The sequence below is a fragment of the Lynx rufus genome, unplaced genomic scaffold, assembly GCF_022079265.1.
Source record: "Lynx rufus isolate CCGP_SWC_20201006 ecotype Redwood Valley unplaced genomic scaffold, mLynRuf1.p SCAF_29, whole genome shotgun sequence".
NCBI lineage: Eukaryota > Metazoa > Chordata > Mammalia > Carnivora > Felidae > Lynx > Lynx rufus.
Window position 1 is genome coordinate 6,002,231 of NW_025814844.1, and position 10,945 is coordinate 6,013,175.

The 10,945-nt window shown below is 37.1% G+C and overlaps 1 non-coding gene across 1 annotated transcript; it reads right to left on the reverse strand.

Annotated features, from left to right (window-relative positions):
- Window positions 1–8,674: 8,674 nt before the first annotated feature.
- Window positions 8,675–8,747, reverse strand: TRNAE-CUC (transfer RNA glutamic acid (anticodon CUC)). Its single transcript has one exon. It is a non-coding gene; the product is annotated as a tRNA-Glu (tRNA).
- Between the last annotated feature and the right edge of the window lie 2,198 nt (window positions 8,748–10,945).

Sequence of the window (10,945 nt, forward strand, 5' to 3'; positions counted from 1 at the left end):
CTTAGGTTCCTGAGCCTCCCACCCTCCCGCAACTTCCCCTGGTGCCTAGCACAGAGCTTTCCAAACAGGAGGAGAAAGGTCAAGCCTTGTTGAATGAATGCAGCATCTCAGTCCTGTGGGATTCAGCTCTGCTTGTGGAAACATGCTTTTAATGACCAAAAATCTAGTTTTCAAGTAAAGGAATCAGGTATTCCATCTTTTTATTGAAGTTGAAACAAAAAGAAAAGAGCTTTAACCAAAACAAGTCTTTGAAGTTTGCCATCAAAAGGATTTCCTTAGAGTGGCTGTTGAAAGCTTTTAAAACTAGACAGGCTTTTAAAAATAAAGTGGGTTACCATCTCCTGGGAAGTTTATGTGTGGGTCTAATTACAACAAAGGAGTATCAATTGAAATAACCTTTATAGAGTCTTTGAAATGGCTGGAAGTCTTTCTGGTAAATAAAGGATGAGAAATGTCCCTCTAGTGAATATTTAAGAGTTCCTTTGTTAAATATTTTACTTTGCAAGACAGGAGCTGCAGGTTTCTAGAAGCTGAAGGAGTAGCTAAAAAACTCTTACATCGTTGGTGGAATTGTAAATTGGTACAGACTTCCAAGAGAGAAATTTAGGGTATCTAACAAAATTTAAAGTATGCATAAACTGTAATCCAAAAACTTATTCCAATGTTATAATAGGACAAGTGTGGCATGGTCAAGAATATTTATAATATTGTTATTTTTAGTAATTAAAACATTGAAACTTAAGGGTCCATGACAAGGAATTGATTAAATCAATTACGGTATATCCACTGCAGCAGAAGACAGTGTGTCTTTTAAAAATACTATGTATTTTTATTTTTTGGCATGAAAAATGTCCATGATATCCAGCAAACAGCAAACTTAGTTATCTGGACAGAATATGTATGAGAATGTGTTCACTGTCTCTGCTTTGTTTGAACTATTTATGAAAATGATGCATTATGAAGGAAGAAAATAATGATGCTTTCTGTTTGGAAAAAAAAAAGCATCTGTGATTTGTGTTTTCACTGCTCAGAAGACAGAGCAAAGAGCAGACCATTGGGCTAAGCAGATTTACGGTCATCCTATCCAACTTCCTTACATGGGATATAGATAGGAAGACAGTTATAAAACTCCTCTAATATAATTCTTTACTTAAAAATACAAGTGGTACAAAAAAAAAAGTAGTACATCTTTTTTTCCAAAATGTGTTGCTGAGGACTGCGATACAAACTAAATGATATACTTTTCAAAGGAAATAATACAATAATTTATTCCAGCATTAGAAGCATTACAGAGATGATCAAAATTATGTCATAAGTTTAAAAAGACACACATATAATATGTAAAGATAGAATAGTGTCTTAAGTCTGAGCTATCTAAACTGAAACAATTAATATATAATAAATGTCAATTAGTAAAATTTTGATTGGTGTATTAGAATTTTGGTGGAATTAGGGGATGACTTCTATAGATCATATTGCTAATAAACTTGTCCATGATCATTTTAAAAGATACTTTCTTCTTTTTTTAAATGTCTATTTATTTATTTTGAGAGATAAATAAATAATATTTTATGAGCAAGGAAGGGGCAGAGAGAGAGGAGAGAGAATCTGAGCACAGAACCCAGCATGGGACTCAATCTCTTGAACTGTGAGATCATGACCAGAGCCAAAATCAAGAGTCAGACACTTAACCAACTGAGCCACCCAGGTGCTCCTCTCTTATTTACTAGTCAAGTGTATGCAGCTAATGGACACATCTGAAAATTCTATTGATGGAAACCTTGCCTTCATCTTTCCCTTTTCTCCCTTTCTCTCTCATGTCTGAGAGACATCTCTGGGTTTATACTGGATTTATATGCAAGAATTGAAAAGATAGATGTATCTGGCATTGATTAATATTTCCCAATGTCATTTTCATTAACAAACTCCTCTAACAATAAACTATATCTCTAACCCCATTAGAATTTTCAATGTGTATTTTCCCCCAACTTTTTAAATGAAAAATGTTGCATATATAGAAAAGTTGGCAGAATTATACAGTGATATACCCACTATTGGACTCTACAAGTATTAATATGTTGCTGTATTTGTTTGATCACAGATCTATCTATTCTCCATCTATGTTCTCTATCCACCCACCAATCCATCTTATTTCTTAGTGTGTTTCTTTTTTTTAAGATTTTATTTTATTTTTTATCATTTCTTTTGAGAGAGTGTGTGGGCAAGAGCAGGAAAGGGACAGAGAGAGAGAAAGAGAGAGAGAGAGAGAGAGAGAGAGAGAGAGAGAGAGAGAGAGAATCCCAAGCAGGCTCCGCACTGTCAGCTCAGAGCCTGACATGGGTCTCGAACTCACAAACCGCAAGATCATAACCTGAGCTGAAATCAAGAGTTGGATGCTTAACCAACTGAGCCACCCAGATGCCCCTAAGATTTTATTTTTCCAAGTAATCACTATACCCACTATAGGGCTCAAACTTACAACCCCAAGATCAAGAGTTGTGTTCTCCACTGACTGAGCCAGCCGGGCGCCCCCTTTTTTTTTATGTATTTCACAGTAAACTGCAAACATGAGTATGCTTTATCCTTAAACACTTCAGCTTGCATATACTTAAGTAGATCTTAATATTTGCCTATAGTTCTTTATTCTCTTAAGAGAAGTCTGCATACGGTGAAATAGACAAATATTAAGTGTACCACCATTCTATGAGTTTTGAAAAATGCAACACTCAATCCAACCCTTATCTAGATCTGACCTCATTTTATACACCATAGATTAGGTGTGCGTATCCTAGAACCGCCTATATGTGCAATCATTCAGTTGGTACTATTTTGTGAAAGGCTTCTTCCACTCAGTGTGTTTTTTGAGAGTCATTCATGTTGTGTTTCACTAGTTCATCCCTAGTTATCACCGAGGGATATTCCACACTGTAAGTGTATCACAATTCATTTCCTCCATTCTCCCCTTGATGGACATTTGGTTGTTTCCGCTTAGGGGGAAAAGCTGCTATGAACCAGCCAAGAACTGTGTGGGTCTGAGTCTTCCTCTCACTTGCAGGATTCAAACTAGCCCAACACAGGTTCAGGGATGCTGGCAGAAGATGTGAGATCGCTAAATCAGACACAAAGGGTTTTGTTGCTCACAGCAATGGCAGTAGCCAGAGTTATCAATATCTGCACCCCTTCCCTAAGCCCATCGCCAGGGGGTGACATACAGGGCCAAGTGACAACAGCAAACAGGAGTTATGTCACAGGGGACAAACCTTGAGCTTAGAGAACCTGAATCTGATGGTCCTGGCGGGAGACTTTATCTTCCACTGCCGTTCTGTATACAAACATAGCGCTGAACAAAAGACAACCTGTGCTTCGCTCACAAGCCGCAAGCTGTGCAAAACACCAGAGAGCTACGGAGAACTGTCTCCTTACAAAGCATTCCTGCACAATCCTTTTGTGAACGTGTTTTCGATTTCCCTTGGGGAAAACCCTAAGAACTGAATTGCTGAATCATAAGATAGATGTTTATGGAACTATCAGAACTTTTCCCAAAGTGATTGCACCATTTTATACGCCCACCAACAAACAATGTATGAGAGTTCCTGTCTTTTCAACTCTCCCCGCGTTGGTGTTGTTAGTGTTTTCAATTTAGGCCATTCTGGCTAGTTGTAGTGGTAACTTAATTGTAATTTAATTTGCATTTTCTTGGTAACTAATGATGTTGACCCCTTTTTTATTTGCTATGGGCCATTAGTACGTTTTCCTTTGGAAGGTGTCTGCTCAAATCATTTGCCTTTTCAAAAAAATAGTTTTTTTGCCTTCTATTACTGACTTGTAGGAGTTCTCTCTATATTATGGATGCACATCCTTTACTAAATATATATTTAGCAAATATTTTCTTTTTGCTTGTTTATTTATCTTTTTAACTGTGCATTTCAGGGAGTAGGATTTAAAAATTTTTGCTGACGTCTAATTTATCAACTTTTAATTTTATAGTTACTATTTTCTGGGTCTTGTCTAAGAAATCTTTGCTTACTTCATGGTCATGAAGATTCCTTTTAATGTTTTATTCTGGAAGCTTTATAGTTTTAACTCTTAAGTCTAGGTCATGATACATTTTAAATTATTAATTTTGTAAGGATTAGGTACAGGTGGTTCATTTTTTTTCCATATGAATATCCAGTTGTCCCAGCACCATTTTATGAAAAACTTTTCCTTTCCTCACTGAACTGCTTTGGTAAAAATCAAGTAATTGTGTAAATATGCATCAGTTTGGGGGTGCCTGGGTGGCTTAGTCAGTTAGGTGTCCAACACTTGATTTTCACTCAGATCATGATCTCACAGTTCATGGGTTCAAGTCCCACATTGGGCTCTATGCAAACAGTGCAGAACCTGCTTGGGATTCTCTCTCTCTCCCTCTCTCTGCCCTTTTCCCATGTGAGCACACTCTCTCCCTCCTTCTCTCAAAATGAATAAATAAATATATATTTTTAAATGTTTATTTATTTTTGAAGGAGAGAAAGAGCATGAGCGGGGGAAGAGCAGAGACAGAAGGAGACACAAAATCCGAAGCAGGCTCCAGGCTCTGAGCTATCAGCACAGAGCCTGACGTGGGGCTCAAACTCACAAACTGAAATCATGACCAAGCCAAAGTCGGATGCTTAACCAGCTGAACCACCCAGGCGCCCCAATAAATATTTTTTAATGTGGGTCAATTATAGGTTCTCTACTCAGTCCTACTAATTTGTCTATCATTACACCAGTACACTGATTACTGCAGCTTAATAGTATTCTTAAAGTCAGATAGTATAAATTCTTAAATTTTGTTCTTTTTCAAGATTACTTTGGGTTTAAAAAAATTTTTTTTTAATGTTTATTGATTTTTGAGAAAAAGATGGAAAGGCAGAGGACGGGCAGAGAGAGAGGGAGACACAGAATCCGGAGCAGGCTCTAGGCTCTGAGCTCTCAGCACAAACAACCCAAAAAACTTTGGGTTTTTTAAAATGTTTATTTATTTATTTTGAGGTTGAGAGAGAGAGAAAGAGAGAGACAGAGAGAGAGAGAGAGAGAGAGAGAGAGAGAGAATGAGTGGGGGAGGGGCAGAGAAAGAGGAAGAGAGAGAATCCCAAGCAGGCTCTGCCCTGTTAGCACAGAGCCAGACACAGGGCTGGAACCCATGAACCATGAGATCATGACCTGAGCCGAAATCAAGAGCAGAACACTTATTTGATTGACCCACCCAGGTGCCCCTTTCAAGATTACTTTGGATAATCCAGATTGTGTGCATTTTCATAGAAATTCTAGAATTGGTCCTTGCAATATAGATAGATGATAGATAGATAGATAGATACATAGATACATAGATACATGGATACATAGATAGACAGGTAGTTATTTAGTTTTTGCATAGTATGTAATAGAAAAGTTATTTTAGGTATAATAATAGGAAAAACATTTAAATAACTGCATTATTTTTTAAAATGTTTATTTATTTATTGAGAGAGAGAGAGAGGGAGTGCAAGTGTGAGCAGGGGAGGGACAGAAAGAGAAAGAGGGAGAGAATCCCAAGCAGGCTCCATGCTGTCAGCACAGACCCCAACTGGGGCCTTGAACTCACAAACTGTGAGATCATGACCTGAGCCGAGATCAAGAGTCAAATACTTTACTAACAGGTGCCCTTAAATAGCTGCATTATTATATTTCTAAATCCATATACATAAGGCAACTTTTTTATTTGATAAGTTACAGATATCATGTAATTTGATGAACATTAATTAGGTAAGAAAAACCTGACAATATGTTGTGTTTGTTTTGACTTTTCAGAATAGGATATTCTGATTAGTCTTATTAGACTGATTAGATGTGTCCAATTAGAATAGTCATGCTCTGGAAAGAGTAAGCATGAGGGGTGTCTGGGTGGCTCAGTTGGTTAAGTGTCCCACTTTGGCTCAGGTCACGATCTCATAGTTCGTGACTTCAAGCCCTGCATCAGGTTCTCTGCTGTCAGTGCAGAACCTGCTGCAGATCCTGTCTCCCTCTCGCGCTGCCCATCCCCTGCTTGAATTCTTTCTCTCTTTCTCTCTCTCTCTCTCTCAGAAATAAGTAAACATTTTAAAAAAAGAGTAAGCATGAAAAAAATTAAAACAAATGAAGTAGTCATTGTGTTGTTCACTTAATTATAATACATATTTGAATCTCCTATTTTAAAAAAAAATTTTTTAATGTTTATTTATTTTTGAGAAAGAGAGAGACAGAGTGCAAGTGGAGAAGGGCAGAGAGAGAGGCAGACACAGAGTCTGAAACAGGCTCCAGCTCTGAGCTGTCAGCACAGAGCCCGATGTGGGGCTTGAACCCACAAACTGTGAGATCATGACCGGAGCCGAAGTCAGACACTTCAACAACTGAGCCACCAGGCACCCCTGAATCTCCTATTTAAAGTAGCATTTCTAAATAAAAAATTTGTACTAACTAAAGAATTACCAAACAAAATAGAAAAGTGAAATTATAGAAACCTTTGAAGAATTATCAGGAGTTAAACATGTACTTTTGAAAGTTTAACAGTATAAATATCTGAAAATGTTGAGAGATATAATAGGCTAATATTAAAAATCTATAATATATATCAAGCATACAGACAACAAAGTTGGCATATATATACAAAGCTGATATATATACAAAAATTAGGAATACAATGCCAATACAATTTTTTATTCACTTATACTGCTTAATATTTATTACTTTACTAAAGTTGCTTAATGCATATTTTCTCCCTTGTCACCTTAAAACGTCCATCATGAAAACAACAACTCATTTGCCTAAGCTTTGAAATAGCAGACTTCTTAGTTATTATATTTATCTTATTATTCAATAACACTAATATGCTTATGAAATGCTTTTTGTTATCTTAAAATTTTCTGGGGACTTTGATACATCAACAATTCTGTCACTTTTACTACCTACAGAATGTTGTAAAATGTGGAGGTAAGAAATTGTGGCCTCGTGACTGCAAAGCTTCCAGTACAACAGGTTTAAGATGATCATTTCTGTCAGAGAAACATATTAATGGAAAATTGACTTGACTACTGAAAGGTCTCTTCTGCCATCTTGTAGTGCATGGCAACCCTTCGTGAAGAGTAGTCTCATGAAGTGTACTTGGCCAGAGAGTAAATATGAGCAATTAAGGATATATATGTATACATATATGTGTACATATGTATATAGATATATATGTGTATATATATATCTCCTTATATATCTCTATATATCCATATATATCCTCAACATAATATATCCTTTATGTATATTTATGTAAATATAAATAAATAAATAAATAAATAAATATGTATAAAGCAGTGAAAAGGAAAATGCAAAAATAAACAGACATATTTATTATGGAGCAAATGGTAAGTCAAGGTGTCCTGACATTAATTTTAAATGATTTTCAATTTAAAATGCCATATATGGTCAACCTACAAGTTGTGTGAGAAAGTAAATTAAGCTATTTGCACACATACAGGTAGTTCTTGAGATGAGAGGAAAGCCAAGAAAAAAAGAAGACGTGGGATATGTGGGATATAAGGGAGTGAAGCTGACCCAAAAGCCTGAGAAGAGGCACATTTCCTTTTTTTTTTTTTTTTGACAAGAAAAAGAAAGGCACTTAGAATCTCCAGAAAAAACAGACAGTTGTACAGGATGGTCATGGTTCAAACCGGAAGCAACCTAGAAAGTAGCATAATTTTGAGCAATTGGTAGAGTATTAGAAAAGAGAATCTTTTTGGCCTTACAATCCTAAGACTGTCACCTAACACAGTGACTCTGGAGTGCTGACATTGACCACATACAGAAGAAACTAGGGTCCTAGCATTTTAAAAATCTCTGAAGTGAATAACACTACATAGCTACAATAACGTATAAACTGTTTAATGGTTTTCAACTTCTAAAAATAACCTTCAGACAATCCATAGAAGACTTACTAAGAAACTTAATTTGAGTGGTAAAATTTGGAGAAGAATTCTAATTTTACATCCTGAAGAGACAAGAAATATTGTATAAAATTAATGGAATAAGATATGGAGGTCTAAGTACATTATTTCAAGTTATAAAGGTTAAAAAAAAGAATTAAAAATAAAATATCAAAAATTGAAACGAGAAGGCCAAACTGTGTAGGTTAAATCCTTATAGTTGGGGGCTGGGAGCTGTTGGACAATATCTATTTAATCTAGAAGCAGTGATATGGACACAATATTTAGAATTATGAAAGTAACTACCAGAAGGATGAAAATTAAAAAAGTGATTGCCCAGGAGAATAGGCCTGGTGTAGGAAGAGACATGACGCTTTCCATCACAAATCCTGTGGTTTTTTTTTTTCAAAAAGCAATTTACATTTATTATGTTGATAAAATTTTGTTTAAATAAGAATAAAATTTAGATTGAAATGTATCAGCATTGTGGCATCAAAAATAGACCAGAGCAGCTGTCTTAAATGCTTGCAGTTTTTGGTTAGAAAATGCCACTTGGTTTATTTTTATAAATTTTCCGCATAGCTTCAAACTGCTATTTGTTATTTTTTGTTCAGAAATCATACATTGTGAATAGAGGACTTTTTTTTCTCTATAAGTGAAAAGCCGAATTGGGCTTTTTATTTTCATTAATTTGTTTTTTAATTTTTTTTAAGTGGGCTCTACATCTAACGTGGAGCTTGAACTCACGACCCTGAGATCGAGAGTCTCACGCTCTTCCCACTGAGCCAGCCAGGTACTTCAAGGGCTGTGATTAGATATATACATGTTATTGATTGGGGGAAATATTTGTATATATTCTTCGGTGAAATGTCTACTCGAGATGACTACTTTTAATGAGGTTGTTTGGTTTGCTAATGAGTTTTAGGAGTTCTTTATCTGTTCTGGATCTTGATTCCTTAATAAGGAATATCTAACAGATACAGAATTTTCAAATATTTTCTCCCATGCGGTGGATTTCCCTTTCACTCTGCTTCCTCACTTTACACCATAGTTTTATATAGACTAAATTAAACAGTGCAGAACTAAGGATAAAAGAATGAAAACTGCATAATGGTCTACCCCACCCAATGAGCCAGCTGTGGCCACTGAGTGGTAAACCCCCAAACAACTCATATGTGAGCTGGTTCATCTGACCTGCTCATTGGGTCAGCATCTGATGGCTCTCAAACTTTCTGTTTGAAAGATAAATTTTGTTTTTAATTACCGAATTATTTTTAAAAATTGAAACAGGACAGTGACCATTCTAACTTGTAACAAAGTAAGCCTCTTTAACCTTCAGTTGGGAAATGCTGCCCTGCCACAATACATCTGATTTATGAAGTCACTGCTTTGAAACCATCCAGGCCTCATCAGGGGGCTCCCTCTCCAGGTGTGGAAAATGCTGTTCTAGAATTTTCAGGCCTCCCACTTCCCGGATCAGACTCCCTGTCAGACTCTATGGAATGAAACGTTCAGGTGGGTCCTCTGCCATCCTGTGCTGGTGAAGAGAATTTGAAAATACAGTTGTTTTCTTTTTAAAAAATTTTTTTCGGGGCGCCTGGGTGGCGCAGTCGGTTAAGCGTCCGACTTCAGCCAGGTCACGATCTCGCGGTCCGTGAGTTCGAGCCCCGCGTCGGGCTCTGGGCTGATGGCTCGGAGCCTGGAGCCTGTTTCCAATTCTGTGTCTCCCTCTCTCTCTGCCCCTCCCCCGTTCATGCTCTGTCTCTCTCTGTCCCAAAATAAATAAACGTTGAAAAAAAAAAAAATTTAAAAAAAAAAAAAATTTAAAAAAAAAAAAATTTTTTTTCTTAATGTTTTTATTTATTTTTGAGACACAGAGAGACAGAGCATGAGCAGGGAAGGGGCAGAGAGAGAGGGAGACACAGAATCGGAAGCAGGCTCCAGGCTCTGAGCTATCAGCACAGAGCCCGATATGGGGCTCGAACTCACAGACTGTGAGATCATGACCTGAGCCAAAGTCGGACGCTCAACCGACTGAGCCACCCAGGCGCCCCTGAGAATACAGTTCTACAATTGAAAAACGACATTGGCATTTTGCCAAGAGACACACATTTTGTGAAATCCCCTCTGCGCTGACTTGAGGAAGATTCAAATTTTGTCTCTCCATCTCTGACTTCTAGGTGTCCCCTGATGTCTTGGCAGTTAAAACAAGTGAATTCTAAGGCAAAAAGGCAGAACTGTCCTGGAGAAGCTCCAAGCTAGAGTGGGGACCACAAAAGGCACATCTGCTTGGCTCCCTGCCCTGAGCCCTGCCCGGTGTTCACGGCATTGTCCCGTTTTATTAACTTACATGGGCTAACTACTAAGGAGATCCAGTGCCATTCTTATGAAAAACAAATTATCAGCTAATAGTACACTCGACGTTCTTTGAAAGTTCTGTGAAATAAAAGCACAACTGTGATCTCAGGACAATTAATTTTAAGAAACATGACTTTCAAAGGCTATAATTCTATTTCAAGAATATTGTTCACCACTGACATTTGAAAATAAGCTTTCCCACCCACCCCCCTTTCGCAGAAATCATTTTGACATGTTTGCTTCTGGGAATTTCTTTCTCAGCAACACATATAAAAGCATTGAACTGATGAAGTTGACATTCTAAACATTTGAAGTTTGTCTTTGATTCTTTCTGGAAAAAAAAAAGAAAAGAAAAGAAAAAGAAATAAAAGGGAAGGGAAGGTCATTTAACATGAAAACATCTCTGAGAGTTTGATAGGCTTGTGCTATGGCGACCTAAAATGAAATGAAGACATTTTTCAAAAGGATGGAATTAGGAGATTTTCCTCAACTTTCCACACCTTCCTTTGCAGAGATGTAGAGGCTGAGGCCAAGTAATATTAATGTTCCCCTGCCACTGACATCACTTGCTCAGCAGCAAGGCTCCTTCCCACACGTCATCACGTGTCAAGCACGTGGCCTCACCAGTCTCTTTT